This window comes from Castor canadensis, chromosome X, assembly GCF_047511655.1.
Source record: "Castor canadensis chromosome X, mCasCan1.hap1v2, whole genome shotgun sequence".
Lineage (NCBI taxonomy): Eukaryota > Metazoa > Chordata > Mammalia > Rodentia > Castoridae > Castor > Castor canadensis.
In genome coordinates this window covers 124,507,791-124,533,296 of record NC_133405.1, presented here as the reverse complement: position 1 = coordinate 124,533,296, position 25,506 = coordinate 124,507,791, and the positions used below count along the sequence as shown (strand labels likewise).

The 25,506-nt window shown below is 35.9% G+C and overlaps 1 long non-coding RNA gene across 3 annotated transcripts in view; it reads right to left on the bottom strand.

Annotated features, from left to right (window-relative positions):
• Window positions 1-25,506, bottom strand: part of LOC141419691 (uncharacterized) — a 34,028-nt gene that overhangs the window by 7,639 nt on the left and 883 nt on the right. Inside the window, exons 1-4 of one of the 3 annotated variants that reach the window (XR_012444309.1) lie at window positions 25,154-25,356; window positions 21,729-21,793; window positions 19,809-19,923; window positions 18,493-19,645 (exon numbers count right to left, since the gene is read on the bottom strand). This is a non-coding gene — a long non-coding RNA (uncharacterized lncRNA). Of the gene's footprint in view, window positions 1-18,492; window positions 19,646-19,808; window positions 19,924-21,728; window positions 21,794-25,153; window positions 25,357-25,506 lie in introns of those variants that run through there. The other 2 variants (XR_012444307.1, XR_012444308.1) reach the window with 2 other exon arrangements.

Genomic DNA, 25,506 nt, shown 5'->3' with positions numbered 1-25,506 from the left:
CTTCTCTTCTCCAGGTGCTTTTAAAATTTACGCTAATCGATGGGAAGAGAGGAACCAGGTGATTCTAATCCAATAATCAATAAGATGGGTGGGACATGAGCAGTTCCCAGGCCACATGAGGGTGATTCCTGAGCCAGAGCGTGGTCACCCTGAAAGTTTCTATGAGTCCCAAACTTACCCTAATTTCAGCCTGCCTCACTAGTACACACCTGGATGCTTCTATGGGACGTGGATCACTGTGTCTTATTGAACCTTAAGTCACAACTACAGATTGAATAACTCAGATTTAGGGAAATTTGAGGGAGGAGAGAGATATATCCTGGGCTGAAGCAGGACCTGTTGTGTCCTGGGAAGGCATTCTAACAGGTAGGTAAAGATTTGGAAGAACATGAGTATAGAATTTGAACACCCCTTCCCACATGTACTGGGTCTTTTCCCCCCATATATTGGGAGGAGGATATTTGCTATGCTTTTTGAGATTGTTTTCCTTCCCTCTCTACTGTAATTCCCAACCATACAGGAAATTCTAATATCCATACTGCCTTAAAGCATGGAACTATTGAGATGAATGAAAAGTGGAGACAAATGTGTCCTATCCCATATTTCCCATTCCCTGTGACCATCAAGTGATGCTGAAGCCTATTTGTCAACTCTGCCGAATGTCCAAGCCACGACTAAGTGGAGTGGCCAGAAGAAAGGCAGCACAGAGAGGTGGGCAGCAGCTTACACCAATAGGACTTCTGCATGCACAACTTCAGGAATCAAATCTGAGAAGCTCTCCCCTCTCTCTAAAATGCTGGAGGAAGAGGGCACTTACTGAAAGTGTAGATTGCCACTTTCATAGATGATCTTGTTGCTGTCTTGATTAGAATCCTTTGATAGCTTCTTATCTATTGCCCTTAGGAAAAAGGCATGTCAGGGCTCAGAACGTAGTACCCTAAACTGTGGCATCTTGGCAACTGAAAACCACAGAAGTAAGATCACTCTGCCTTTCTTCTGCTCTCCACCCCCAAGCATGGTCATAAAAGAATTCTTTGACCTACTTTCAGAGTAAGTATGTCAAAGGTCCCCAAGTGAAGGTGTCCTGCCCCTTAACCAGGAGGAAGGAGTGTCTTATAGAGACACAGAAAAAAATCTGAACAAATGATCTTGCTGACTTCCCCTAGGTTATAACTATTAAATCATACCCTTTTGTCCAGTCATGCTTCTATACAACTGTCCATTCTTCATCAAAACTAAGAATAAAAATAATTTTCTCTCAGTCTGAGTCATAATTTCTGAAGGCTCCTGTGTGACATAAAACTGTTAAATAAATTTGTTACTGACAAATGTATATGCCATTGACTGTTGTTAATCTGTCTCTAATTATAGGGACGTCAACCATGAACCTTGAGATGTATTACTTTTTCTTTCCTACCAGCAAAATACTTCACATTTTCTACAAGACTCTACAAGGGTCCTGCCTTCTGTCCCTCAACCTCATCTAGATGCAGTAAGGTATCATTTTCTCTCCCACCTATGCCCTTCACACTGGAATGCCATATTCCTCTACTTTCAGTAAATTAATTTCTACTTAGTCTTTAGACCTCAAGCTAAAAATCACTTCTTCAGGGCTTTTTTGGGTCTTTGGACTCTGGTAAATCATCTAATTCTGAACTCCATAATTCTGCTTAGCTCAGATCTGTTGTAATTGATCAATGTCTGTCTTTGGTAGATTATAATCTACTTGAGGCAGCTACTATGTCTGTCTCATTCAGTGACTCAGCCCTCCATATTTGCTCAAACACCTAAAACACAATAGTGCAAAAGTTATTTCTTAATCATTTAAATTCTCCATAAATTCACATTTATGTGTAAAGTTATTGATTACATTTGAAATTAGAAAGACTTTGATACATTATACATATTAAGAAAAGTGGCTAAATTACCTACACACACTAAAATAGTATTTGTTTACAATTAATTTTAGACTACTTTAAAGAATAGTTTCAAAGAGCTTTTATTTCCCCAAATATATTAAAAATGTTTCACATAGTAGAATTATTTTTTTCTTCTCACCCTCAGGTGGAGCTAGCAGTATCAGTTTTTTAAAAAGTTTCATATCTTTTTCATTCCCACTCATTTCAAGGTCTAATACAATTTGGAATCTGCCCACATTGCTTTTATCTTCTACAGTGTTCTTTTTTCTTTTTGGCTGTGCTGAGGTTTGAACTTAGGGCCTCATGCTTACTAGGCAAGCACTCCACCACTTGTACTACTCTGCTATCTTATTTTTGTGTTGGGTATTTTTAAGGCGGGGTCTCGTGAATTCTTTGCCCTGGCTGACCTTAAAATGCAATCCTCCTGATCTCTGCCTCCCTTGTAGCTAGGATTATAGGTGTAAGCCACCAGTGCCTGGCTGTCCTGTTAAATCTTTATTCTATTTGACCTCTGCTAAAGTTTATACTATTGACCAGCTTCACTTTTGGTTTTTTGTAGTACTGGAGTTTGAACTCAGAACTTCACACTTGCAAGACAGGTACTCTACCTCTTGAGCTACTTATCCAGTCCATGCAGCTTCACTTTTATAACTCTTCTTGAAAAAATACTGGGATAGCTAGGAGTTGAGGGAAGGAATTGACCTGAAAAGAGCAGAAGGAATCTTTCTATGGTGATTGCAGTGCTCTTTTTCTTGATTTGAGTTATAAAGGCAAGAATTGTAAATTATGATAATTACGCATCAGAAAAGTCTTTTTACCATTACAGATAATTATTTCTTTCCTAAACTTCATTGATTTAATTCCTTCCCTTTTCTCCTGTGATTTCTAGTTGTCTAGTCTGGTGGTACTTTTTAAATTGAAGTTCAGTTTATATACAGTAAAATGAATAGATCTTAAGTATATAATTCAATGAGTTTTAACGAATATATACAGCTTAATATATAGCCACCACACTTGATACAAAACACTTTCATCGCACCAAAATGTTCCTAATGTTTGCCATTTTTTTCTTTTGTGGTGCCAGGAATTGAACTCAGGGCCTTGCATGTGCTAGGCAAGTGCCCTATCACTGAGCTACATCCCCAGCCCCATAATCCTTTCAATAATTACAAGATCTATGGTGATTCCCTCTTTTTTTGTTTCCTTTTTTTTTATTTTGAGCAATTTTGCTAAGGGTTTGCCAATTTTGTTAATCTTTCCAATTTACCAAATGTTTTTATTTATTTATTTTTTAATTTTATCGTTTTTTACATTTACTCACATGTGTATACATTGTTTGGGCCACCTCCCCACACCAAATGTTGACTTTGGTATTGTTCTATATTGTTTATCTATTTCAACGATTTACTTCTTATCTTTAAATTTTGTTCTACTTATTTTATGTTTAATCTACTTATTTTTATAGCTTCATAATGTACAAACTTTGATCAGTGATTTTTAAATCTTTCTTTTCTAGTACAAGTATTTTAAAGCTATACATTTCTCTCTAAGATTTTGGCTACATCCAACAAATTTTGATATATTGCATATATTTATTATTATTCAGTAAAAAGTATTTTCTAAATTCTCTTGTGAATTCTTTTTTAATTTATATAATTCCTCAAATATGTGAAGTTTTTCCATATATCTCATTATTACTGATTTCTAATTTAATTTCATTGTGATTAGAAAACAAGAAGAACTCTATATAATCTCGATCTTTTAAAGTGTATTGACATTTATTTTATGCCCCAAACAATAGTTTATCCTGTTTCTTTGTCTAATTTTAAATTGGGCCATTTATTTTTGAGCTCCAAGTATTCTTTATATAGTCTTTATACCCGCATATATTGGCAAATACTGTCTTTAACTCTACAGATTTTCTTTCACATTCTTGATGGTATCCTTTGAGCATGAAATTTTCAAATTTCAATAAAAGTTCTTGCACGTGTTTGGTATTATATCTAAGAAGAAGAAATCATTCCCTAATTCCAGGTTGTACAGATTTACTCCTATGTTTTCTTCTAAGAGTTTTGTAGCTTTGGGTTTTAATTTTTTTTAAATCTTTTTTTTTATTATCATATTATTGTTATACTGGGCGTCTGTTGTCACATTTACAGTTCTTACAGTATTCCATAGTTGAATTCACCCCCTCCATCATTCCCCCCCTGGCCCCACTTCTTTTTCTTTTTCTTTTATTTTTTTTTTATTCATATGTGCATACAGTGTTTGGGTCATTTCTCCCCCCTTCTCCCACCCTCTCCCTTACACCCCACCCCCTCCCTCTCCCTCCCTACCCCCACGCTACCAGGCAGAAACTATTTGGCCCTTGTCACTAATTTTGTTGAAGAGAGAGTATAAGCAATAATAGGAAGGAACAAGGGTTTTGGCTAGTTGAGATAAGGATAGCTATACAGGGAGTTGACTCACATTGATTTCCTGTGCAAGTGTGCTACCTTCAGAGTTAATTCTTCTGGAACGAACCTTTTCTCTAGTTATAGATCTATTCAGGTGATTAATTTCCTCTTGGTTCAGTTTTGGATGATCATATGCATCTAGAAATCTGTCCATTTCTTAAGATTTTCAAATTTATTTGAATATAGGTTCTCAAAGTAGTCTCTGATGATTTCCTGGACTTCCATGGTGTTTGTTGTTATCTCCCCTTTTGCATTCCTGATTCTACTAATTTCGGTTTTTTCTCTCCTCATTTTAGTCAGGTTTGCCAGGAGTCTGTCGATCTTGTTTATTTTTTCAAAGAACCAACTTTTTGTTTGATTAATTCTTTGTATGGTTTTTTTAGTTTCTATTTCATTGATTTCAGTGCTTATTTTTATTATTTCTCTCCTATTTGTTTTGGGATTTGCTTGTTCTTGTTTTTCTAGGAGTTTGAGATGTATCATTAGGTCATTGATTTGGGATCTTTCAGTCTTTTTAATATATGCACTCATGGCTATAAACTTTCCTCTCAGGACTGCCTTTGCTGTGTCCCATAGGTTCTGGTAGGTTGTGTTTTCATTTTCATTGACTTCCAGGAACTTTTTAATTTCCTCTTTTATTTCATCGATGGCCCATTGTTCATTAAGCAATGAGTTATTCAGTTTCCAGCTGTTTGCATATTTTTTGTCTTTACTTTTGTTGTTGAGTTCTAGTATTATTGCATTATGATCAGATAGTATGCATGGTATAATTTCTATTTTCTAATATTTGCTGAGGCTTGCTTTGTGCCCTAGGATATGATCTATTTTGGAGAAGGTTCCATGGGCTACTGAGAAGAATGTATATTGTGTAGAAGTTGGATGAAATGTTCTGTAGACATCAAGTAGGTCCATTTGATTTATTGTATATTTTAGATCTAAGATTTCTTTATTGATTTTTTGTTTGGTTGACCTATCTATTGATGATAATGAGGTGTTAAAGTCTCCCACAACCACTGTGTTGGAGTTAATATATGTTTTTAGGTCTTTCAGGGTATGTTTGATGAAATTGGGTGCATTGACATTGGGTGCATATAGGTTGATAATGGTTATTTCCTTTTGGTCTATTTCCCCTTTTATTAGTATGGAATGTCCTTCTTTATCTCATTTGATCAATGTAAGTTTGAAGTCTACTTTGTCAGAGGTAAGTGTTGCTACTCCTGCCTGTTTTCAGGGGCCATTGGCTTGGTAAATCTTCTTCCAGCATTTCATCTTAAGCCTATACTTATTTCTGTTGGTGAGATGGGTCTCCTGTAAGCAACAAATTGTTGGATCTTCTTTTTTAATCCATTTTGTCAAACAGTGCCTTTTGATGGGGGAATTAAGTCCATTAACATGTGTTAATACTGATAGGTATGTGGTGATTCCTGTCATTTAGTTGTCTTAGTTGTTTGAAAGTTTGATTGTGTGTACCTAAGTTGAGGTTACTCTCTACTTTCTTGCTTTTTCTTTTCCTGTAGTTTGGTGTTGCCTTCCCTTTCATAGTTATGTTGGGTTTCACTTTCTGTTTGCAGAATCCCTTGAAGAATCTTTTGTAGTGGTGGCTTTGTGGTCACATATTGTTTTAGTTTCTGCTTATCATGGAAGACTTTTATTGCTCCATCTATTTTGAATGATAGTTTTGCTGGGTAGAGTATCCTGGGGTTGAAGTTATTTTCATTCAGTGCCCGGAATATCTCACCCCAAGCTCTTCTTGTGCTTAATGTTTCTGTTGAGAAGCCTGCTGTGATTTTGATGGGTTTACCTTTGTATGTTACTTGTTTTTTCTGTCTTACAGCCTTCATTATTCTTTCTCAGGTCTCTGTATGTGTTGTTTTAATGATAATATGCCGTGGGGTAGATCTATTTTGGTCTGGTCTGTTTGGTGTTCTGGAGGCCTCTTGCATCTGTATGGGAATAATTTCTCTAGATTTGGGAAATTTTCCGTTATTATTTTGTTGAATATATTACGCATTCCCGTCGCTTGTACCTCTTCTCCTTCTTCGATGCCCTTGATTCTCAGGTTTGGTCTTTTGATGGAGTCAGTGAGTTCTTGCATTTTCTTTTCACAGGTCTTGAGTTGTTTAACTAATAGTTCTTCGGTTTTTCCTTTAATTACCATTTCATCTTCGAGTTCGGAGATTCTGTCTTCTGTTTGTTCTGTTCTGCTGGATTGGCCTTCCATTTTGTTTTGCAGTTCTGTTTCGTTCTTTTTTCTGAGGTTTTCCATATCCTGAGTTCTTTCCTCTTTAATGTTATCTATTTTTGTCCTGAGTTCATTTATCTCTTTATTAATCATGTTCTTTTTTTCACTTTGGTGTTTATACAGTGCTTCTATGGTTTCTTTTATTTCTTCTTGTTCTTTTTCAAATTCTCTATTTTTGTTGTCTTGGAATTTCTTGAGTGTCTCCTGTACATTTTGGTTGACCATATCCAGTATCATCTCTATAAAATTCTCTTTGATTACCTGTAGGATTTCTTCTTTTAAATTATTCTTGTGGGCTTCATGGGGTTCTTTGGCATAGTTTATCTTCATTTTGTTGGAGTCTGGATCTGAGTACCTGTTTTCTTCATTTCCCTCTGGTTTCTGTACTAATTTTTTGCTGTGGGGAAACTGATTTTCCTCTTTTTTCTGTCTTCCTGTCATTTCCCTTGGTGTTGTTATTGTCCCTGTAGTGTGTGCAATTAAGTATTTTCTAGATTGTAATAATAACAATGGTGATATTTAGAATGGAAAGGTGAGAGAAGATGGAAAGCAAAGAAGTTAAAGGAAAAGGGAAAAGCAAATAAACAAACAAGTAAAAAAAGAACCAAGCAAACAAACAAACAAAAGTTTCAAAGATATAGACAGGGAGAGATAGTGTACTAATCAACAGTAAGCTGAACAGGCATTAGAGAGACAGAGAGAGGATTGAAAAATAAAATTAAAAATAAAAATAAATATATAAAAAATAAGTAAAAAAAAAAAAATCTCCAAGTTCAAAGGCAATAAAGTTTCAGGCTTAATAATTTTGGTGTTCTTCCCTCAGTCTCCAATCCTGGAGATGGTCTCTCAGAAGTAGTTCTATCGTTGTCTCATCAAAGGGGAAAAAAACCAAACCAAACAAAACAACACAAAACAAAAAAACACCACAAAGTGTCCCAAGTTCACATGCAATGCAGTTTCAGTAAGTTTTTCAGCATGCAGGTGTAGTTTGGTTTTGTCTCATCAAAGGTAGGGAGAGAGAAAAGAAAAAGAGTCTGGAGACAGTTCTGTGAATGGCTATCTGAGGCTGTGGCTCGCCTGCCTGCTGCTGTCAGCCTGCTGTTGCTGGAGGCTTTATTTATGCAGATCTCTGGGGCGAGCTTAACACTCCCCTGGCCCCGCAGGCTTTGTTTACTCAGAGTTCTCCTGTGCGTGAGCCACTGCTACAAGCTTTCCCCTTTCCAAGCACACTGGGGGAGGTGACACTGCACCCGCTTTCTCAGGCCTGCGTGTTTATTTCCACTTCACATGGGAAGTGGGTCTTCCTCCCTCTCCTGTGGAGTTTTCCTCCCACCGCCACTTTTACAAGCTTTAACGCTCCTGATTGCTGGGCGTGTGCTGCCACTCCTGCCTTCTCAGGCCTGGCTTGTTTATTTACAATTCTGTGAGTGATTTCCCCTCCCCCCCTCTTCGGTGCTCAGGGCACTCCACCCTCTTTGCTATGTGTCTTTTTTTGTTGTTATTGCTTATTATTCAGTTTTTTTCTCTTTTTTTCCCTGGGTGGGTGTTGGTCTGTCCAGGGGGCTATGCTGATCTGGCCCAGGATTGTCTGTGGGAGTACCGAGTGCCGCTTAGCTCACCTTGTGGTCCGCATCTTCCTTAGCCATCTGGTTGCTGCCATCTTGCGGTGGCGTGGGACCCCTCCTGGTTTCTCCATTTAACGTGAAGTGGAGATGCTATGTGCAGGCTGGAGGTGTGGAGGGGTCAAAGTTTTGCCTCTTCTTGGTGGGTTTTCCTGTAAGGTGTATCTCCAGCGTCTCTCCAATATTTTACTTTAAGAGGCACGCTTTCTGCTTCCTCCCTCGAGCTGCCATCTTGGAATCTGCTTTTGGGTTTTAATTTTAAGCTAGCTTTTGTATATCTTGTAAGGTATGGGTCCAACCTTGTTCTTTTGCATGTGGATATCCAGTTATGCCAACACTATTTGTTGACAGGATTATTCCTTTACCTATTGAATGGTCTTGGCACCCTAGTTGAAAATCAGTTGACACAATTCTATTTTCTAGATCTATGTTTATCCCTATGCCAGTACCACACTTTCTTGATTACTGTTGTTTTGTAGTAAGTATTGGGATTAGGAAGTATGAGCCATCTAAGTTTGTTCTTTTTCTATAGGGTCGTTTAGCTGTTCTGACAAATTTTGGTAACAATTAAAAGAGATCATCTATTTGAGGCACTCAGTAATACCTCATGCATGGTAAACACACAGTAATTTGTAGTTGTTGCTTTTATTATTATTATAATTATTATTGCTATTACTACTATTATGTTTTAATGGCTTAACCAACAAAGCCATCACTGAAGGAAAATTTAATGCATCTACACTCAGAAAAGTGAAAATAAACACAGAAAGAATGTATTAAATGCAAAAAAGAATGCTAAGCCTATAAAATGTTCAACAAGTAGGTAAAATTAAGCATATATTGATATCCATAGTATATAATTTTCTGGCTTAAAATTCAAGATAGAATTATGTAGTTCTATGACCAATAAAAGCACAAGAGTTGTAAGTAGAGAGTGACTGGCATTCAGGATCCAAGGTTCTTGAATTATTATAGAAGATAACATTATTGATTTAATTTATACTTGTTTAAAAAGTATATGAAAAATTCTAGGTTAAAAACAAAAAGAATAGAAATAGAGGGTATCTTTTAGTCAGCTAGAAGTGAGAGGTTGTACTATGAGTAAATAAAAGCGAAAATAAGATTTAAATTAATGCCTAGGCAGGTGGGAAGGAAGAACTCATCTGCATGATGCCTATGTGTGCTAATTTAGCCAGATGAACAAGATACTCAAAACATACTACGTTTTTATGATATGGCAAAAATGTTGAATAAATTGCCTTAGTTTTGAAGTTTTTTTTTCTTTTATGTGGTTGTGTGGTTTGAACTCAGAGTCTCACACTTACTAGGTAGGCCCTCTACCACTTAGTTTTGAAGTTTAAACATTAAAATGTCTCACATAATCCAGGCATCTGGCACATATGCGAATAAGAACATGGACAATAAATGATGTGTTGCCCACAAGTTTTCCTGCCCTACCTAGTTGGGTAGATCTTACTCCAGCTTTGAAGAAAGCAAGATGAACTGAGTTGGATCTAATTGGACCTGAAGCAACCCAGCCTCTAGATACTCTGAGGATTACTGGTTACTGAAAATCCTGACTGTAACCAGCTCCTAATTCTACCCTAGTGAGGATCCTGATTTTAGAGGGAATGGTTTCAGTTTTTCTCCGTTAAGTATAATGCTGGCTGTAGGTTTGTCATATATAGCTTTTACAATGTTGAGGTACTTTCCTTCTATTCCTAGTTTTCTTAGAGCTTTTATCATGAAATGGTTTTGGATCTTATCAAAGACTTTTTCTGCATCTATTGAGATGATCAAGTCGTTTTTGTCTTTGCCTCTGTTAATGTGGTTTGTTACATTTATTGATTTTCATATGTTGAACCACTCCTGCATTCCTGGGATGAAACCTACTCGGTCGTGGTGAATGATCTTTTTCATGTGTGCTACATGGTTCTTAAAGAGCCTGGCAATACTTTGAGTTTAAATCATCCATCTCGAGAGTCCTGTGTCTTCAGGAATGTTCTTGGTTGTTACCCTTGTGCATTTAATCATTAGCTGGGAGGAGCCCTGGTTAATTCTTCACCTGGGAAGAGTCACCTTAGAGCAGAAGGTAGATGAATTTCAGAGTATAGAAACTGAGGCTGCTAATCAATCGAGCTCCCCAGAGTTGATGATCTGAGTTACAATGTCATGGGCACCACATCATTTCATTAGTCTACTGTTTTTGAAATCAGTGCAAGTTAAGTTAAGTTTTTCTCTTAAGTTACAGAATTGACTTACCAACCCTGTTCTTCCAAGGATGGAACCATATTTTTTTTAAAACTTTGGTGAAGAGAAAAAAAGATTCTTTTTATTTAGAACACATTAAAATGGAAGGAAGTGATTTGACAAAGTACAAATGAGTCACTATCAAAAAATTAACCATGTGACCTCAGGTAAATCTGTTGGTATATATTTGTATTATTTTGTTGGATTGTAATTTAAGTCAAATTATCTAATTAGAATTTGACTTTAACAGTAGAGGAAATAGGTGAGAAAATGGGCAGATATCAACTGCATTTATAAACACCAAGGAAAATGTCGGCATTCTGTCTTTAAATCAGACTACCTTCTGAGAATCATCTTCATGTTCCACTCTCTGGTTCCATGCTTTACTTGTCTACTCTTTTATTATGCAACTGCTAAATGTACAGAACCTTTTTATAAGTACAGCTAAGTACATAAAGCAAGATGAAATTTTATGACCTCAAGATAATCACTGTTAATGTTTTGCTGTAATCTTTCTAAGACCTTTTCAATTAAAACATGTGCATTTTAAAGCTAGAATCATATTAGAATTGCTATTTTAATAGACATTATCACATATATTGTGAATATTTTTCATTGAAGTAAATGTGGATTTAAGTAATCAATTTTGTGATGACTGTGTTAATGTATGCATTGTACGTATGTACCACAACACATTAGAACAATTTCTTATTGTATGACATCCAGATATTTATATTGGTTTCAGTTCCTCATTAGTTATAAACAAGGCTTACCTACTGTGTCCATAAAATGAGCAAGAAATCAACTTTTACTATGTCGAGTCACTGATACTTTGGAGTTACTTTAGCAGTTAATCTATCCTAACACATTTATACTTCAAATAACTATCCCAAGTGGTTGATTTTTTTCATTCAATCCTATTAGATATTTGACCTCACAGTGCTTTCTTTGTATACTGGGAAGAGAAATTTCCTGCAAAACAATCACTTGTTCTATCTTAGGAATTACAGAATGACAACATCCTGAAGTTGGAAGTGGCTCTAGGCACAGTTCCATCAGGCATCCCCTATACACTATGCTTCTGCTAGGTAGACTATAAATACTGGGCAAGTTTTGTTCATTTACCAGGTATTGTTTTGTGAAGCCATCCACAGTTGAACTCCAATTCATTAGGGACATAATTTAAGGATTGATTTGACAGTTTCCCCTCATTTACCTCTACTAGTCTCTCAAAATGAGTTAATAACAAGACAGAGAAGCATAATGTAGTAGAAAGAATAGTGAATATTTGTGTGTTCAATTGCTTTTGTTACTTTTATTTTTATGAAGTTTTTTTTTTGCCTTGGGTAAACCACTCAACATCTCTTTCAGGCTCAATCTTTTTGAGTTTTCAAAATGAAAATAATAATATCAGAAGTACTTCCTGATAGGGTTGTTGTGAGAATGAGATGAGATAATGAATGTGAGATGGTGTGGACATCTTCAAAGGACTATACAAATACAGCATTTTATAGTAAAAACAAATTATTGTTATTGATTTCTTCCAGTATAATTCCTTGTTATGTGGATGTATGACTTGGGCTTGGATAGAAGAAGATAATTAATGAGAAGCAGAGAAAAAAACCACAAACAACCATAAATGTTCTTATCTTTTGCTGGTTATTCAAATCATGTGTGATGCCTTATAAAAATTTGTACATCTGTAAATTTTAATTCAAGAGGCCTATAATATGCTCAGGTGATTGTTGTGTGCAAACACAATGGAGGGTCACGGTACATAGCACAGCAGAGTGGCTTTCCAACTTGAATTATCTATCAGATTCACCCAGGAATTACGAGAAAAGATATGGGCTTGTAGTCTCTCTACCTTGTCTACTCCAAAGATCCCAATTCAGTGGGTGTGAATGAGGTACAGGAATTTGCTTTATTGATGAGATCCCTGAGTGATGCTTATGCAAGGTGGAACACTTTTAAGACACGTATTAATCTGAATCCTCTGAGAAGCAGATGACAAAATGAAACTGTGTAAGAAATTAATTAGGGGAAGTGCCTATGAAGGAAGATGGGGAGGAAGCCAGAAGAAGCTGGGAATGCTGCAGACTTCGATATGGATGTGACTCCCAGGTGCAGAAAAAAACGATTCTACACTGTAGAATCACAGTGTAGTTCTAAGGAAAGTTCAGCAAGACTGTAGGGGAGTCCTCAAGCCAACGTCAGGCATTGGGGAAATCCTACATTGCACAGAAATATGTGTGGGTGTCCGGCCATGGAGAAGAGAGAATGGCCTCAGTGTAAACATGAAACAGATTCCAGAACACAGTACTTGAGACCATCAATCAATTACAATTCCCACAGTTGAAGATCAGAGGTATATTCTCACAGCCACTGCAAGAGAGAATGGGGACATCCTTAGTAATTTCACTATGTCTGCAGGTGTAAACAAGAATGTTCTAGTCAAAGCAGGACATAAGAACACTTGGGAAACACAATGCTTATTACCATGAGCTTTGTAATCAGTGGATATAATATGGAAGCAGTTCTCAAACTAGCCAAACTAATTTGACTATCACTGGCTCCTTGGGGAATCTAATTAACCTTACTAAACTTCAGTTTACTCATTAGGAAAATGCAAATATAACTATCTAACTGCATTAGCAGCTTGTTGTGTGAAGGAAAAGAAATTATATACATGAAGAAATTAGCATAAAATCAGCTCAATTAATGATACTATTAGTCTTTTTCTAGTTTATCTGGAGACACAATGTAGACCACAAAAATAGTCCATGCCAGCTCTGAATCTCACCATGTATTCAGTCCATGAAGTCTGGACACTGCAGAGTCAAACACTGGACAGTCACAGTTAGGGCTCTTAGAAAATACTTGCTGGATGTATTTGAATTTAAACAACAATTATCAGAGCAGTCTCACCTCCATGTATAGGGGGCATGATCAGATCTTTAGTAGTCCTAGCATTGACGAGTTGTAGATTATATCAGAATTACTTTCTAGTCGGATACAAAAAGCCACTAGCTAACTTTATATTCAGATCCTTCTTCCCCTTTCCAGGGTTGAGCACAAGAGGCAGTACTTTTTGAGTCTTCATAGTATGGAGAATGACTTCAGATAGTGTTCTTATTTTTTAATAACAATACATAAAGAAACAAATGGTTAATATTAATTTTGAGACTGCACATTAAGGACAGAGATTATAAACTAGTCAGATATGTCTTGGAGGATTGTTTTTCCTATATGTTGCAATTAAGAGAACACAAAACTTTTGTTGTTTGTAACTTTCAAAGTTTTCTTTTTGCCCTAATATTATTGTTAAGTCTACTCTGAAAACAGATCTCCATCATGCTACAACACAAGACAGATATTTTACTCTCTTAATTAGCTAGGAATAACTTTTTGGACATGGGTTAATTCCAGTTATTGCTTTAAACCCTGAAGAACAAATCCTTCTGAAGAAGCAACCCCCACTATCATCCCCAATACTCTGTTGACTTGTTGGACTTATCTTTCTCAACAACTGATATGTATCTGATGATAGAGGAATTTTTTCTCTTCAGCAAATTTTCTTTATTACTCTATTTTAAAAACAGCTTTATTGAGATGTAACTCTAAATTTATATTTCAACCATTTAAAGTATGCAATAAATTTATTTCACTATGTTCATGGATTTGTGTATCCATCACCATGATCAATTTTAGAGCATTGCTCCAAAAAGAACTTTCATACCCCTTAGGTGTCCCCCTATTCCTCTATCCCTACCCTACTAGTGCTCAGCAATTACTAATTTTCTTTATGTCTTTATGGATTTGTTTATTCTGGATTTTTTTATACATAGAATCATAAAATAACTGATTTTTTTGTTACTGGCTTCTTTCACTTACCATATATTTTCAAGATTCATCCATATTGCTAAATGTAAAAATATTCCATTTTTATATAGAATTGTATTATAATTATTGCCATATTATTTGTATAAATTAATGGATTTCACTGACAATTTCACTCATGTATTGTGTATGTATTGTGCCTTGATCTTATTCACCCTACATACTACACTCATCTACATTCATCAAGGAAATTGGCCTGTAGTTTTTCTTTTTTGGTGTGTCTTTTTCCAGTTTGGGCATCTGGGTAATACTGTCTTCTTAGAATGAATTGGAAGTTTCTCTTCCCTTTCTATTTTATAGAATAGTTTGAGTAGTATTGGTTTTTCTTTAGAAGTTTGGTAACAAAGCCAGTTGTGGTGGCACATGACTGCAATCCTAGCACTCAGAAGACAGGAGGATCTCTAGTTTGAGGCGAGCCTGGTTTACATATTAGGGTTCATGCTGGTCTGGGCTGCATAGCAAGACATAGTCTAAAAAAACATCTAGTAGTATTCGGCACTGAATCTATGGCTCTGGCGTTTTCTTTGTTGGGAGACGTTTTTACTGTTGCTCTAATCTAATTGCTTGTTATTCATATATTAATTTTTTATTATCCTTTTGGTTCAATTTTGATAGGTAATATACATCCAGAAATTTTCCCTTTTCTCTTAGATTTTCCAATTATCTGGCATAGAATTTTTCAAAAGATTCCCTACTGATCCTATGGGTTTCAGTGGTATCTGTTGTAATGTCTCATTTTTTGTTTCTTACTTTTTATTTGAGTCCTCTTTCTCTTTTGGTTAGTTTCACCAAGCTTTTGTCAATTTCTTTCTTTTTTTTTCCGACAGTCTCACTATGTAGCCCAGGCACAGCTTTAACCTCATAATCCTGAGGCCTTAGCTTCCTGAGTACTGGGATTTCAGTTATGTTCCATCACACCTGGCTTGGTTACATTTTCAAAGAACCAATTCTTTGTTTCATTGATCCTTTGTATTATTCTTTTAGTCCCTATTAAACTTTTTCTGTATGATCTTTATTCTCTCTTTCTTTCTGCTGTTTTGGGATTTGGCTTGTTCTTGTTTGTCTAAACTTTGAGATGCATCATTAGGTTATTTATATGAAATTTCTCTCTTTTATTAAAGTATACACACCTAGCCATAAACTGTATAGCTGTATCCCACAGACTCTGGCATGTTATGATTCCTTTTTCACTTGATTGTAGGAATTTTTTTTATTTCTCCTCTGATTTCTTCAATGACCAAATGATTGTTCAAAACTGTATTGTTCATTCTCCATGTGTTTGTGCATTTCTCTTGTTTTTTTATTTCTAGTTTTATTCCATTATGATATAATAAGATATAAGAAATTATTTCAATTTTTTTGTATTTGTCAAGACTTGTTTTATAGCCTAATGTATGATATATTTTGGAGAAAGTTCCATTGGCTGCTGAGAAGAATGTGTTTTCTACAGCTGTTGGATGTAATATTCTGTAGGTATCTGTTAAGTCCATTTGACCCATGGTACAGTTTATCTTTGTTAGTTTTTTGTCTGTATGATTTTTCTATTGATGAGAGTGGTAGTATATGATATTTCCCACTATTATTGTATCTAGACCTACCTGTTTATGTGTAGTAGTGTTTGTTTTATGAAATTAATTGCACAAACATTTGCTGCACATATACTTAGAATCATTATATCGTCTTGACGGATTGTTCCCTTTATCAGTATATAGCAACCTTCTTTATCTCTTTTGACTAATTTTAGCTTTATATCTACTTTGTCAGTTATGAGTATAGCTATCCTCTCCTTTCAGAATCCTTTTGCTTGCAATATCATTTCCTGTCCTTTCACACTGAGTCTGTGTGTCTTTGTCTGTGAGCTGTGTTTCTTGGAGAAAACAGTTTGGCCTTGTCTTTTAATCTAGTCAGCCAGTCTGTGTTTTAATTGCAAATTGAGACCATTTAAATTTAGGGTTATTATTGAAAGGGATGCAGTATTCCTTGTCATTTTGTTTTTTTTTTTAAAAAATCTATGTTTAATATTTCTCTCTTATTCACCTTAGACTTTTAATGGTTTACTTAATTCATGTTTGATTCTTTTCTAATCCTCATTCTAGTGAGATTTATTTGTTCTTCTGTTCTTGTGATTGTGTTTACCCTTCTTCCTTTTTTGGGTGTAGGATTTTAAATATGTTCTGCAATGTTGTCTTAGTAGTCATGAATTCTTTCCTCTTATGCTTATCTTGGAAGGTCTTTTTCCATTGAACTTTTAAAAGCACTGTTTTGCCTTGTTATTCATTTTTTTGGTGTGTTTCTATGTTGAGATTTGTACATCCATTTTTGGAAAGGAAAATCTCTTATACTTTTATTTGATGGCCTTTGTAAGGGGCAGCCTTAACTTGATTATGTGCCATGGGATTTGGTTTTGTCCTGTAATGTTGAGTTTAATTTCACCTCGACTTCATAGTGTTAAGGTTTAGGTTTCCTGTCACTTCTTTATTAATTTCCAGAGTTCTTAGTCTCTTTCTTTCTTTGGAATATAGTTTCTCCTTTGTTTCCCTGACTCTTCTCACTTGTGGTCATGCAAAGGGTATTTCTTGCCTCTCCATCAGATAGCTCAATACTTCATTAATTTTATGCCAAATAATGTGGGTATACCACATTTCATTTATGTCTTCATCAGTTGATGGAAATTTGGCTTGTTTCTAGTTTTGACTTTTATGAAAAATGGTGCTATGAACATCCATGTATAAATTTTTGTGTGCATATGTTTTTATTTCTTTTGGGTATATACCTAGGGGCAGAATTGCTGAGTTATATGGCAACTGTGTTTAACCAGTTGAGGAGCTACAAGACTGTGATCTAAAGTCATTGCATTATTTTTCATTCCTACTATTAAAGTATGAGAGTGCCTACTTCTCCATATCCTTGCCAACACTTGTCATTATGTATTTTAAAATGTAGCTAATCTGGGAGTGTAAAGTGATATATCATTGATGTTTTAATTTGCATTTCTCTGACATTGTGATACTGAGATCTTTTCATGTGTTTATTTCATTTTATATGTTTTCATTGGAGAAATGTCTAAAAGGCTTTGCCCATTTTTAAATTGGGTTATTTGTCTTTTATTATTTGGTCCCAAGAGTTCTTTAGATATTGTAGATGCAAGTTTCTTATCAAATACATAATTTCCAAAATATTTCTCCTATTCCTGTGGATTGTCTTTGTACTTTCTTTATACTGCCCTTTGAAGTATGAATGATTTTAATTTTGATGATATCTAATTGCTCTATAATTTCTTTTGTTGCTTGTGCTTTTGATGCCATAGTTGCCTAATCTAAGATCATTTGTACATGTTTTCTTCAAATAATTTTATAGCTTTAACTCTTTATGTTTAATCAATTTTAAAATATATAGTGGGAGGTATAAGCCAAATTTTATTCTTTTGCAGATGGATATCCATTGTCTCAAGCACCATTTGTTGAAAAGTCTTTTCTTTCCTATTTTTAAATGTATTGGCATCATTGTGGAAAATCAGTTGACTATACATGTGAAAGTTTATTTCTGGACTCTCAATTCTATTCCATTGATCTCTATGTTTATACTTAGTCCAGTACCACAGTTTGTTCATTATTGTTGCTTTGTAATAAAATATGAAATCAGGAAATATGAGTCATCTAACAATGTCCTTTTTCAAGATTGTTTTGGCTATTCTGGGTCCCTTGCAATAAATTTTAAGATACGCTTATTAAATTCTGAAGAAAAAGCCAGCTGGGAGTTTGATAGGAACTGCGTTGAATCTGTAGATGAATTTTAGGAGTACTGCCATCTTAATAATATTAAGTCTTCTAATTATGTCAAGAAATATCTTTTCATTTACTTAGGTTTTCTTTAATTTTTTAACAATATTCTATAGTTTTCAGCATATAAATTTTATACTTCATTAATTTATTCCTAGCAATTTCATTCTTTTTTATTTTATTGTAAATGAAATTATTTTCTTATGCAGACTTATTTTAATGGGAATTTTCACAAAAAGCCTTTTCTTTGAACTTCAGGCTGGAACTCTGAAAGTCACAGATGATTACAAACACATAAAACATCCCATATCTAACTTACTCATTGCAGAGGGTTGCTCAGGCAGGGCAATGTCCTGTTACATCTATAGACTTGGCACACTCACAGTTGATATGAATGTCACTACCAATTACATTGCACATCAGCTGATCTACAGATTTGGAAAGCAGCTAAGGTCTGTGTTGGGCTTCTTTCTTTAGAGCATCATTCAAAGATCTCCAGAGTTCTCTTAAGACATGCCAGCTTTCCTGATATCCCTTGGTTACCCAGAGACAGTTAATTGAGCTGGCCGAGATGGCATCATGGGTGGAGATCATGACAGCATTAATAAACAAGACTGCCTGTGGCTTGAACAAAGGAAAGAAGTCAGTAATGAAGCCAGGCTTGAGACAATAGCAAGAGAACTGATATTGATTCGGGTCTTAGCTGCTTCCTTTAGTTACCATCAGTTCAGCATCTTCCCCTGAAGAAGCCTTCCAATTTTTTTGTAGTACTGGAGTTTGAACTCAGCACTTTATGCTTGTGAGGCAGGTGCTACCACTTGAGTCACCTCCAGCCAGTCTTCCAAATTTTTAAAGGCTCTAAGCTTCTAATCTCCGTCAGTGTTACATCAGAAAAGTAGAATCATTAAGAGATATTTATTCCTATCTCTGTCTTTATCACTACCTTTTCCACTATTATTCTATTTGTAGCTATATTTGTGTTCTATAACAGTGGATTCCTCTTTTAAAGGATTTGTTATATAAATTGGACCTCATGCAGTTTGTGGAAATGAATTATTCCTTCTTCTGAGTCTGGTGTTGGAACCTAAACTCTAAGGAATGGCAGTCATTAAGGAAAGAGCAATCAATACAAAGTAAAGAAGACAAAGATAAACTGGAACCTGCAAGGCTGAGCTGGAATCTACAATGATAGACTAGAACCATGATGGTCTCTCAATACAAACTTTATGCCTTCAGAATTGATAATGTGGGTTTCCTACACAAGTTGGCACACTTTATTTCAGAGCCAAAACACCTGACTGCTGCAAGAGATGGAGGAACTCTACGGCCCCACACCAACAGGGTGAGGCAGCAGAAGGGAGAGAACCCGTGTAAGCTCCAACAGCAACTCATATCCTAGACTGATAATTCAAGAGCAAGAAGAAGATGACTGTTCCTCATTTGTATTGTTCTCATCTTATGCAACATGTCTTGTAGCCTGAAACAACACAGGGAAAAAAAATTCTGAACAGATGTACTTCCAGCTTAGTAAGTTGACACATAGCATATCTATAATTTTTATGTATTAGTCAGTCTTCCTTCACAATAATAACATAGTTGAGATAATTGATTTAAAAAGAGAAAAGATTTATTTGGCTTACAGTTTTGGAAGTTCTAATCCATGGTTGATTGACCCCATTGCTTCTGGTGCTGTGGTGAGGCAGCATATCTTATCAGGAGCATGTGACAACAAAAGTGAAACACCTCATCTCATGACTAAGAAGCAAAAAGATAAAGAGAGAAGAGCTGGAATCCCATAATTCCTTTCGAGGTTATGCCCTCAATGATCTAAGGACCTTCCACAATACTGTGCCTCTTAAAGGTTTCACCTCTTCCCCATAGCACCACGTGGTGGATAAGTCATTAACACATAGGCCTTTGGGGGACATTCAAAACCTAACTACAGCAGCTGACCAACACAGATCATATTTCGTAATGAAGAGCTCCTTATTTTTCTAGGAATAGATGATGTCACAACTTTAGAAAAGAATCTCCACTCTGTAGGGTTCATGCTCCCCATTAATGGGTAAGAGATGCTTCAAGACTTTCTTATGCATTCATCTTGATAGCTGAGATCCCCACTAGAGCCCTGAGATGCATTTTTCACTTAATGAGGTATCTTAAAAGATTGAAGGAGTAAACCTAAAGTAGTGGAATTTCTCAGCCCAATGACATAAAATAGGTCTATAAGTCATAAGGCTAGCCCTTTATTAGGCTCTCATTGTATATGGTAGAGTCAGACATTTTTACCACAAGCTGTTCTCCCTTGAAATTTGCTCTTAAATAATGGGGCTAAGAGTGTCTTACTGAAGAGCAAACAAACCTGGAATGGTGAGACTATCTACGCCCCCCTAAGACAAATGAATTGCCATCCTTAAAGGATTGGTTTAGAATAACTGTACCCTATGAAAATGATCGCATCAAGGATTACCCATTCAAATTTCTTGCTCATTTTGTTTATGATCATTTTTAATGAATAGGGATAGACACACATAACAAAAATAAAAACAAAGCAAAATGTTCACTGACTTTGGATGGTTACATAAAAATAGTTTATAGTTTGAAGAGATTCCAAGAATGAAAAGAATTATAGATTAGCCTTACAAATTGTCAGCTGCCCTAGGCCAAACGTGATTTATGTGTATAGTAAAGGGTTCAGTTTATTTCTTGCTCTGTCCGAGAAGTCCATCTTTCTTTTAATAATGGTGACATTCCCCTTCCATACATACAAACCCAACCCTGTCATCAGAAGTTTTGAAAGAGAAAAGCAGGATTTTGCAATGTTTAGATTCTAGTAAATTTTCTATGCTTATTTTCAAGAAATGGCCTGGATGGGCTTCCCTTATAAACTACAAACCAAGCAGATTTTGCCTTTTTTAGAGGAAAAAATGTTAAACAGAAGTGAACAAGATCACAATTTGTTTATTAAGAATGCAAAATGTATTCTTCATCAAAATCTATAACATAGATTTCTGGAGTAAATAGTTATGGTAACTGAATACCTGCATAATTTTTGCTTCTTTGCTACATAATTCTCCTTGTTAAGAACCCCTTTGAAACTGGAATGTCCTATATTCTTAATAACTTTGCAGAGCCGGATTTATCCCTCTAGTTTTATCCCTGTTGAAATCCCATTAGAGAAGATGGTCTATTGTTATATTTCCACTGCAAATTGCACACCTGATATTTCAGGATATTTAATAATTAACTGAGCAGCACGACTCCTGAATAACTGCAAAATGATTTGACAGCAATTGACACATTATATTACCCTATATTTTGAGTCTGACAGCTTCCAGTCTAAGAGGAAAATGTGCCAGCACCTATTCAAAGAATTAGATGGAGGAAGACACGATGAAATTACTATGGATTGGAGAAAACCAGGCAACAACAGCATCAGCCATTTTCTAAAGCTCTTTTATAATTGAGAACTGGGAATACTCTACACAGTGACTGGGGATGCTTGTCCTGTCTTTGTGACATTTGTCAAGTATTATTATCCTAGCCTAAAGTATACTTACCTCTTTTGATACAGCATTGGGGAGGTGAGGTTGTTTGTGTTGTTTCATTTTGCAAATACAGTATCCTGTAAGAAATAGGTGGTTCTTAACTTTAGAAAAAATTCGGTCTTAATTCTGGGCTAATGAAAAGTCAAGGACAATTAGAATTATCAACCAGGCAGTAGCCTTTCCAAGGTGATGCTAAATCCATACTGACTTCCCCCCAGCAGTCCCTCCAGGCCTTTTTATTTTCATCCTCCATTGGAACACATACTTCTGACTTCATTTTCTTTAGGTCTCAAATAAGGGAGGCTTGGTTGGCTTGTGGGGTTTTGCCTAAAAGAGCAAAACTTGACCTTGTCTACATTTTAGTAATTAGAAGCAATAGCTATAACAGTTATAACCTTTTCAGCTACAAATATGATGTACATGAGAATATCACTCAGTTGAAATAGTAGACAATGAATAGATCTCTTCCCTGCCTACATTGTATATAAGAGCCAGTTTTTAGTAAAGTAACAAAGAATACTTAATTAAAACCCCTCCTAAAAACCATTTCTGTTTTGATTTTGTAGAATTCAGAAATTTTGCTTTTCATTTTCAATACCTTACTAAAATCATGAATAAAATTGGTCTGATAACCACATTTCTCTAGAATAATATTCTAAACATTTCTCCAAGATACAGATACACTTATCATGAAAATTAGCAGTGACTGGGCTGGCTTTGAATTTTTTTTATGCCAGAAAATCATTGTTTGTTAAGACTTTTTAAAAGAAATTCTCGGCTAACAGAGTGGAAATTCTTCAAAGAAATTCAAGGAGCTAATATAGGTACCACAAGGCAGCACTCCTCTTCCTTCTTGATACCCTGAAGAGGACAAATATACTAAAAAGAGATATGGGCACAAGATTGAATACTAGGCTCAGAAGTTTTCAGATTCAGTTGTGCCACTACCTAGTCATAACCTTGAATAATCCAAATTATATCTGTAGCTATGAGTTTTTTTAGTCAAGAAAATGGGGAAATAATTCTCTGACCTACTTCTCTGAGTTTTGATGGTCTAAAGAAGTACTTTGCTTGCAGCGAAATATCATTTGAAGCTAAAACTTTAAAAAAATTTTTAATTTATTCATTTATTCATATGTGCATACATTGTTTGGGTCATTTCTCCCCCCTGACCCCCACACCCTCCCACCTCACTCTCTTCCAGGCAGAACCTGTTCTGCCCTCTTCTCCAATTTTGTTGAAAAGAAAACATAAGATATAACAAGAAAGACATAGTGTTTTTGCTAGTTTGAGATAAAGATAGCTATACTGAGAGATTCCTAGCATTGCTTCCATGCACAAGTGTATTATAACCTGAATTGATTCATCTCTACCAGAACTCTTCACTACTTCCTGGTCACCTTCCCATAGTGACCTCTGTCATTTTAAGGTTACTATATTAGCTCCTCTACATTTTAAATTGTGAGGCTGACTATGTGACAAAGCCATTAGGATACATCATGATAAACAAATCTACATCATTTTTCTAAATCAATGATTCTCAACCCTGGTTGAATAATGGGAAGCTTTAAAAATACTAGTACCTTGGCCCTGCCATGAGTGACTCTCATGTCATTTGTCTAGAACCTGGCCTGGGCATCAGGATTTCTAAAACACTCCAGGTGATTCTGATTGCTGCCAATGTCAGGAAATACTACAGAGTATTATGGAGTAAGGACTTTGGGATGCTTGTCTAGCTTAAATGCTAGCCTGTAGAGACATTCTCCCAAAGCTTCATGAATCCCAATTATAAGAAGTAAAAAACTGGAACAGGATCAGATAACCTCAGTATGAATCCTGGTTATGTCACCTTTAAGCTGTGCAATGTTTGGGCAATCCACAACTATGTCAATGATAATAAAAATATGACAGCTAGCATTTATTATGCTTTGCGTATGGATATGGTAAAACACATCAAATCCCCAATAACAATGTAATTGTAGACGTTATCATTCTGTTTTACAGCAGAGTAAACTGAGGTTTAAGCCTCAAGTGATTTACTCCATTTTTCCTTATTTATAAAATGGGTATATAACAATAACCTGTCATGCATATGACCAGAAGAGATAATGTAAACAAAGTTATTTTTAAACTAACCTATTGTACATAAATTCAGATAACATATAAATATGAGATGTATCTTCAAACAGACTTGAATTTCTACCTCAGTTCTATCCTCAAAATAGCATGGCAACCTTACAGAGTTTACTTAGCATCCTTTTGACTGTGTTTTTAAAACCATGTGGTGGAAATGTTATCATCTATTTTTGTAGGATTGTTATGGATTACAGACAATGTACTTGAAGAGTAAAGCATAGTGCCTGACTTAATAGCTTAATAAAAGCAGCTATTGTCATTTCTCACTATTCACACCTCAACTGATCAGATAGTTGCTGCTCTTAAATTTAAGCTTAAGTACTATTGAACCCATGATGTATTTTTGTCTTTGTTGTCAGTAGTGTTGGGTCTGGAGACCTAAGGCAGATGAGTGAGTATCTCATCCCCCATGGAGAGCAAAATCATCCCTGCATCCTGAGGAGATGGAGGCCTGCATTCCTGCATCCTAAAGGAGAGATACAGATCTGCCACAGGGCTGATGAGCAAAATGCTCTCAAGATTGTTCCCTTCCCCCAAGAAAGGTGCAAACCAAACCAGTTCACCTAAGAAAGCCCACGAATCCATGGCCAATGAGAAACCACCCCCAACCCAGAGTTAAAACGTCCATAAAAACCCCAGCCTTCACCTGTGCAGCGAGCCACTGGCTTCCGGGCTCCACTGCAGTTCCCTAGCTGTAGCCTTTCCTTTCTCTCTAATAAATCCTACTTTATACACCGGCTTTGGCTCATTATTCAGCTGCCTCACGAGCCAGTTCTCTGGCCTGTGAAGGCAAGGACCCTCAACACCGGCACGTAACAGTATGATTGGGGTTCCTTTTTTCCTATATTTTCATCCAGGATTTTAAATCATTAGGGTTGTGCTTTTGGTTTTATGTGTACTACATCAGAAGGCCTTTTGGTATGTCTCTGTATGCATTGCAACAGAGCTTACGTAAGTCAACCAATGACACATCTCTATTTCCACTGAATCAGGACCTGGACAGTCAGTTCACAATGGACTCCACAATCATTAAAGGATCCACTGGGAACTTCAGAATTTACAGACACAGAATTTGCAGACCTCATGTCTCAGCCACATTCAAATACAGGGAAATTCAACCCCTTTCTTTGTTTAGTCTTACAGTCCCCTACATAATCAATCCATTTTTCCATAGGTATGTTAAGGTTTTCTTTCAGACATATATTTAATGATCACTTTTGTTTGATTCTTTACCAACTTTAAGACAAAGTCTAAACTTTGTCTTAGTATAGTGTAATACACCTACCTCTCTTTGAACTTACCTTACCCTTCAGTCACAGAAAACTTGTACTTCCTGATGACCTCACACTCTTGCATGCCTTTTCCATGCAGTTCCCTTTGCCTGGAGTGTTCTTCTTTTCTTGTCTTGGTAAATAAACTCATACTTCTAGTCCTACTGCAGACTTCTGCTCTGTCTCCTAGGACTCTTCCTAGCTCCATTGCATGTCCCTGTAGTATCTACATCAACCTTCACATAAACAGATTGCCTTGGAATTATAGGTTTACACTTCTAGAATGCTCTCTCCAATGCTGTGCCTTATTTATTTTTAAATCCTTAATCTCTAGAATCAGTGCCTGGTCCATAGCAAGGAGTAATTGTACATTTATTGAACAT